Source organism: Chironomus tepperi, unplaced genomic scaffold (genome assembly GCF_022539635.2).
Source record: "Chironomus tepperi strain 1889 unplaced genomic scaffold, CSIRO-AGI_Ctep_v1 contig_84, whole genome shotgun sequence".
NCBI classification, from domain to species: domain Eukaryota; kingdom Metazoa; phylum Arthropoda; class Insecta; order Diptera; family Chironomidae; genus Chironomus; species Chironomus tepperi.
The window spans coordinates 581,960-590,575 of NW_027226206.1; positions in this window are offsets into that span (position 1 = coordinate 581,960).

Sequence of the window (8,616 nt, forward strand, 5' to 3'; positions counted from 1 at the left end):
TTACAATAAATTGCAGGTAATTTATTTATATTAAGTCTTTAATTAAGCTAAACATTTAGCATTTAGCAATGATTTATGCACAATTGTTGGCAATTAACTCTCCATATACATTTAACGGAAAATTTTTATTTGAATTCTGATTCGAATTCGCTCGCTCTGCATAAAGGGCGCAAATTAAAAAATATTCGTTCTTTTATTTCGAGACGTCGACGAATACAGACGTATTTAACTGTCGTAAGTATTGTGAGGTTAAAGTGCCAATAATTAATTTATTAATTTACCTTTTCTGTTAGGAATCATCCTTGATCCGGGTCTTTAATAGTTGAGATCCGGAGCTGCGCTAGATTGATTCGCGGTTAATAATTGTTTAATGAGTGAGAGTGCGTCAGACCTCTGCACACATTAGACTTACAAAGGTAGGTAGTCTGCACAGGAAGACTGATAGCCGTAATTATCGGTTTTATCGAAAATAGATATGATCGAAAATATGGCCTAGGTCGGCTTGACTCGAATATGAGGCTGGATTTAAATTAATATCTAAATGATTTTGAGAAATTAACATGGTTAACTTTATTGATGGGTGTTGCCTGAAAGGGTTTGATTAAAGTAATTTAAACTTCATAAATTAATGATTCCATGCACCTGTAAATTGTTCAATTTTATTTCAAGTAATCAGCTAGATTCATTCTACGTTTAGAGTTTCGCTAGTAAAGTTGTGAATCACAATACTTGTTTTAAGGAATAGAATTCTAGTAGTAAAATATAACAAAAATGGTTATGAAGTACAAGCTGAAATCTCTTCTGAATAGACGAGGATCAAAATTTTTAAAGCTTTGGTTTGTAATTGTTTTGAGTGCGTTAATCTATGGATTAATATTTTACATCAATGAAAGCTACTCAAAATTCAGTACAAAACCGGAAATTCTTGTCAGTGAAAAGTACATCAATCGACATGAAATACCATTTCCAGCAATAACGATTTGTCCACCACAAGTAACTAAAAGTGAATTCTTTAATTTAACTAAACTATGCGATGAGGTGTTTGGAGGAAAGACACCGAACATTGAGGATTTAAAAATTTTAGCGGCAACAGGTTATGTGTGTCCGTCACATGCACTTCTCTTTGAAGATTATTATAATAGAATTAAATCAGGTAATTCAGACTAAAAGCTATTTCGCAGCTAGGGCTCTTGGCGAAGGGGAAAATGGTTTGAAAACTAATCAGATCTTTTTTACTTCCTCCAAAGAGCGCCTCAGGAAAATACTTAATTTCCTCGTCATTGCTAACTCATACATCCTTCTTACGCCTCTGTATATCATGATTCTCAAGAGGTGAAGTCGCTTTGGAAACTCCAAGTTTTGATAGGAACCATTAGACCAGTGATGGACAACCTGTCTACCACTGCATTAGAACTTCGTCATATATTCTTTAATATTACAATCATTTGGTTTTTCCACGGTTGCGACTATATTTTTGTGTTAATAAATGTATCCGTGGTGTCCAATCCAGTTCAAGTCCAATCCTAGTGTCTTAAGTTGTATCAAATTATAAGAGCTTAAAGTTTACTTTTCTATACAAATTCTGAGTCGGCTTCATGCTCTATCAGGGGTTCTACTGATTATAAAGAAAATCAATTTGTATCTAACGTATTTCAATATTCAAAGATATCAAGGACTATAATGAAGATGTTGTTGGAATCTTGAAGAAAGTTTCTCCTCAACTTGATGATATATTTGAGAAGTGCCGAACATTCAGACAAGTACAATGTAATGAAATGCTTGTCAACACTTTAACTTTTCAAGGATCTTGCTTTACATTCAACATGTTAGATCACAATTTGATCTTCAAAAATGGAACAAGCACTGATCTTATAGGCAAAAAATCTGTTCCATACTCAAATCAAAAGTCGATGTGGTCACTTGAACGTAAATTCTCAACTAGAGTTTCTGTCATGCCGTGAAGGTCAGCTGATGTTGCAAGTATTTCACTTAAAACGAGACTTAATATTAATGAATCTACATACTTATGTACTGAGAGAAATCGTGGATATAGTGTAATCATTCACTTACCAAATGAATATCCATCATTCATGCACTTTTATACAAGTTTTCAAGTAAATACGCAAAAAGTAATAAGCATAACAGCAACAGCAAGTAAATATGATGATTTTCTGAAGGAATATCCTCTTGAACAGAGAGGATGTTTCAATGAGAATGAACGTCAATTGAGATTCTTCAAGCAATACACAATGACTAACTGCTTAGAGGAATGCATTACTAATTTTACATTAAAGATATGCGGTTGCGTAGCTTTCTATGCATCAAGGAGTGATGACATGAAAGTTTGCAGATTTATTGATAAAAGCTGCTACAATTCTGTTCAAAATTTTTGGCCCGAAGTTTACTATGAAATACCAGAAAATGTAAGGGATAATCCTGAGTTTCCATGCAATTGCATGCCATCCTGTTCGATCATAGAATATAAACAAGTATCTGAATATACACATGAGAAAAGGGAGGATGATAGAGACAGGTTAAAAATTTCACAAATGATTCCGAAAAGCACATCATGTTCGTTAAGGCACAGCTACGGACATAGCGGAACATATTCCGCGGAAGAAAATTCCCCGGAATAATCTTCCGCGGAAGTAAATTCCACGGAAGTTTCTTCCGCGTAATATGTTCCACCCAATAAATTCCGCTGTATTTTATTCCGCTAAAATAATTTTTTGAAAATTTTTTAAAACTTTCTTCCACGGAATATTCTTCCCCGGAACAATCTTCCACGGAATTTGTTCCGAAGAAGTTTTCATATATTTTTTTTTTCATGACTCATCAAAAACTGAAATTTTTAAATAACATTAAGGGATGGTTAAACAGATCGCAGTACCTTTTCGTCTTTGGCGGACCCTAAAATTAATTCTGCTATATTCTATTCTAATTAAAATTTTGTTGGATCTTTATTTTCAACAATTTTTGACAAATATTAAATCACAAATTATTGATTCCTAATAATAATAGCATTGATGTGGAATAACTTCACTTGAGGAGTAAATCGCGAGTCAGGAATAATGTCGAAATTTTATTTTCCATCGGGTGGTAATAACTTCACATGCACCTACAAAGTGTAAGTAAAGTTATTCCGACATGGTGCAGGAATAACTTCACTTCAAGTTTCTCTGGATTTCGATAGTTCTAATTTTTTTTTCTCCTAAATATGATTTGCTAATTTTAGTAAAGTGTTGTTGAAAATGTCTCAATCAGCATGTTGGAGCATGTCTTTGAAGTAGCGGGAGTAAGTTGTTTGATCGCAATGAAAATTGGCCTAAATTACACCCATGTTACATCCATTTACGTCCTGCATTTAAATATTTTCGTCCAATCTCAGATGTTATAGCTACTCATAATATTTACCTTTTTGCGCGATAAATATTATGACATGCAAGTTAAAAATCCATAGTTTCTGTTTGAGATAGGATGAAAATATTTAAATGCAGGGCGTAAATGGATGTATAAAAAATTTAGCTATTCAAATCATTGAGATCCAGAGCTGCGCGCTAGGCCGTTTCGGGGCCAATGGTTTTTTAAACAAATTAAGGATGCGCCAGACCTAATTACAGACCTAAAAGTTTATAGTGGAATCAGAACCACTCCTTTAATAATGCAATTGTCAGCTTATTGTCTTTAGTCTACAAAGGGAGGCAGTAAGCCGCGGTTCGATAGCGTATGATTTAAAAAATGACAGGTGAAAATGTTTTTTCTGCCGAGTCTCGAACCCATGACCGCTTGGTTGGTATAACATTAATTAGATACTGAAATATAAAATCATTCCACCACCAAGCCACTTCGACTCAAACAACTAACTCCCGCGTACTTCAAAGACATGCTCCAACATGAAGGCTGATTGAGAAATTTTCAACAACACTTTACTAAAATTAGCAAATCATATTTAGAAAAAAAAAATTAGAACTATCAAAATCCAGAGAAACTTGAAGTGAAGTTATTCCTGCACCATGTCGGAATAACTTTACTTACACTTTGTAGGTGCATGTGAAGTTATTACCACTCGATCGAAAATAAAATTTCGACATTATTCCTGACTCGCGATTTACTCCTCAAGTGAAGTTATTACACATCAATGCTATTATTGTTAGGCATCAATAATTTGTGATTTAATATTTGTCAAAAATTGTTTAAAATTAAGATCCAACAAATTTTTAATTAGAATAGAATAGAACAGAATTAATTTTAGGGTCCGCCAAAGACGAAAAGGTACTGCGATCTGTTTAACCATCCCTTAATGTTATTTAAAAATTTCAGTTTTTGATGAGTCAAGAAAAAAAAATATATGAAAACTTCTTCGGAACAAATTCCGTGGAAGATTGTTCCGGGGAAGAATATTCCGTGGAAGAAAGTTCCGCGGAACAAAATTCCCCGGAAGAATGTTCCGGGGAACAAATTTTTAAAAAATTTTCAAAAAATTATTTTAGCGGAATAAAATACAGCGGAATTTATTCGGTGGAACATATTACGCGGAAGAAACTTCCGTGGAATTTACTTCCGCGGAAGATTATTCCGGGGAATTTTCTTCCACGGAATATGTTCCGTGGAATATTCCGTCGGGTCCATGCACCTCCGCCGTATTATCGGTTCGACGCAATGTTGCCCTAACGACTTTTTACTATATTGTGCTGCTCGGGCTTAAAGTGCCCGATTTAATATTTTATGTAATTTTAATTCCAGTAATGACTTCGTTTACGATCTTAACATAGATTTCACCTATGCTCAAATAGTGGAAACAACAAAATGTGCAACTTTTCGTTTTCATAATTTAATCGCTGAAGTTGGCGGATTATTATCATTATTTTTAGGTTTTTCGTTGTTTTCTATTCTTGAACTGACATTTGGATGCTTTATAAATACAAGGACAGTTATTTGTCAGATTTTCAATAAGTTTAATTGGAGATGGTCCAATAAGGAAAGCAAAGGTAATATTAATGAGAATATTATTATTGTGGTTCCTTGTGATGAGAAGAAGACAGGAATATTGGACCAACAAAACGACCAAACAGAAAAGCTTGGAAATGAGGATTTAAAAATTCAGACAGAAAAACTGGGTTCGTAAAGGATGAAAAGGAACTGCAGTTTGTAACTGGTTTCTAAAGGAACTCTATAGCACTAAGTATATCCTAAAACTAAAAAGCCTTAAAGCAGTTTTATTAATGTTTTGTAAATTTTGCTTGTGATTGTTAAAGAAATTTTAAATAAATAAAATATGTGTTTAAGTCAGCATCAGTCGAAGTTATTAAAGCACAAAGCCGTAGACAAAGGAGAAGACGTTAGGGGCTCAAATCCTTCTTTAAGAATTGGAAATACTAGTAATTGTAGAAAATTATTAATTTCTTAATCTTTATAAATTTGAATTGTAGACATTATACTGTAAATATTATAAGGAACCGAGAATTTCTGTTTTTGAGATCCTTAATCTTTTAATTGTTTGTTAAAAGTTTACTTTTTTTGAATGATTTGAAACATTTAAATTAACTTTAAGGATAGAATTAATTAAAAGAAAAATCATTAAAGAAAATTGAAATTAAAATTTAAAAAATTGATAATTTTTGGGGTTTGTCAAAACTAGATGTGCATAGATGCATAGATGCAGAAAACTACAGGCCTGCGCATCTTTGCGAACCCTAATAATTTGAGTCTTTTTCTAACTTTCAGTTCATTTAATTACTAAATATGACAATCATTATCCATTAACTTACTTACTTGCTGGAACCTCTTAAGAGCCTTGGTTGCTACAAATTGCTTTTCATTTGATTCTGTTGCTGGCTGTATCACAAAGCTTGTAGAAATTCTCAGTTTTGACATCTTACTGCATTCCTTCATTACCGTCCTACTCTTACAATGTTGCTCTTGGAGCACCTGGACGCCTTTTCTCTTGTGGATTCCAACCAAGGGCAGGATCATAAGCTTGTGTCTCTCCCCCAGCTACAAAACTATACCTTTTTCGAAGTGTGTGGCCTATCCAGCCATATTTACACAATTTTACTTTTTGTCCTCTTGGCCAGCTCTTAATAAAACTTGATTCATTCCGTTGGTCCATCAGATTCTGAGAAACCCCCTAAACTCAAAGCTTTTGCTGTATCTCTGTAGTTGCGAGCCAGATTTCGCAACCATAAAGCAGTACTGACTTGGCACACGCATTGAAGATTTTCATCTTTTTTGGATTCTTTGCTCAACGTCCTTCTTTGTACAGCCATTTGCTTATATGTTGCTGCAAAGGTACGTAAAGTGCTCTGATCGCCAATATACAGTGGCCGGCGAACACCTAAATTACGCAGTTCTGTCCAGATACACTACTGATCAATTGAATTAAAGAATCTTATATAACATACCATAACTTTCCAAGGAAATCAGAAACACTTCGAACTCTACACATTAAAAAAAAAAATACTTTATAAAAAAACTTTTTAAAAAAACCTCGTTTTTCGCGTAGACTAAAAAGTAAAAAATAAATTTTATTTTGTGTTGTAGAGAAATTGGTTTGAAAGTTGAGACGACAGATGAATTACAAACATACACCTTGAACTTATCGTATAGTTGTACAACTAAAAACGAGGGCGCCTGTTATCAAAAGTCTTCAAAATCTACTTCAACAAAGCTTTGCGCCCTTTTTAAAAACGCTTTTTTTTAAAAAAAAAATTAATTAATTATAGCATAACTAAGCTATATTGTGATTAACTAATACTTGAATATTGCATTGTCATCGAGAATACACATGCATGAAAAATTTCAGCTCGATTGGTAATAATAATAATAATAATAAAATGCGAGTCAATGAACCTAGTTAGAATTTGTGGTAAGAAAATCATCCTTGATTCGGGTTTCTTTTCCCGGAATGGACAATAAAAGTAAGATAATTGAGATCCGGAGCTGCATTAGATTGATTCGCGGTTATAATTGTTTAATGAGTGAGAGTGCGTCAGACCTCTGCACACATTAGACTTACAAAGGTAGGTAGTCTGCACAGGAAGACTGATAGCCGTAATTATCGGTTTTATCGAAAATAGATATGATCGAAAATATGGCCTAGGTCGACATGAATCTAGTCTGAGGCTGGATTTAAATTAATATCTAAATGATTTTGAATAATTAACATGATTAACTTTATCGATGGGTGCTGCCTGAAAGGGTTTGATTAAAGTAATTTAAACTTCATAAATTAATGATTCCATGCACCTGTAAATTGTTCAATTTTATTTCAAGTAATCAGCTAGATTCATTCTTCGTTTAGGGTTTCGCTAGTATAGTTGTGAATCAAAATACTTGTTTTAAGGAATAGAATTCTAGTAGTAAAATATAACAAAAATGGTTATGAAGTACAAGTTGAAATCTCTTCTGAATAGACGAGGATCAAAATGTATAAAGCTTTGGTTTGTAATTTTTTTGAGTCCATTAATTTATGGATTAATATTTTACATCAATGAAAGCTACTCAAAATTCAGTACGAAACCGGAAATTCTTGTCAGTGAAAAGTACATCAATCGACATGAAATACCATTTCCAGCAATAACGATTTGTCCACCACAAGTAACTAAAAGTGAATTCTTTAATTTAACTAAACTATGCGATGAGGTGTTTCGAGGAAAGACACCGAATATTGAGGATTTAAAAATTGTAGTGGCAACAAGTATTGTGTGTGGGTCAAACTTACTTCTCTTTGATGATTATTATAATATAACTAAATCAGGTAAATCGGGCTAAAAGATTTTTTGCTCTTTGATTAGCGTAGCAAGGGCAATCGGCAGTCGGGAATAATGTAGAAATTTTGTTTTGCACCGGGCGGTCTTACACTTTGTAGGTTAAAAAAATTAGGGTTTGTCAAAACTAAATGCGCATTTATGCATAGATGAAGAAAACTGCAGGACTGTAGCAGTTCTGCGCTTCTGGGTGCGTTTTTAAATTTTACAAATTAATTAATAATAATCACATTGCGAGTACAAAAGAAATTAACAATATTAAGACAGATTCCTTTCACGATTACATAAAACAAATTCAAAATTAATTGCCACCAACACAATAGGAATAGAAATTAAATCCTCTGGAAAGAAGCCATACATAAATCAGCGAATCTTGAAACTCATTGTAATGCGAAATACATTTTTAAAATTAAAAAATAAATTTCCTAATAATGCGTATTTTATTGAGAGATTTCTCTACTATAGAAAAATCTGTACAAAAGAAATAAGTAAAGCTAAGAAAGAATATTTCAATCAACAATTCACCAAAAACATAAACAACCCTAGAAAACTTTGGTTAAGTCTAGCCAAAGTTGTTCATCGTTTGTTGATAATGGAATTACAATTACCCAAACGGAAGCTATAGCAGATACTTTTAATAGATTTTTTTATTAAAGTATCTGACGAAATAACGAATAAAATTAATGTTAGTCAAGCAGAGTTTAATGAAATAATGGATAAAGAATTTTATCATATAGTTAGTGATTGACATGTCGAACTCTTTCATTAAATTCCACAAAAATTCACTATTATCAAATTTAACAAAACTCATTAATAAGTGCCTATTTCAAGGAACTTTTCCAGATGAACT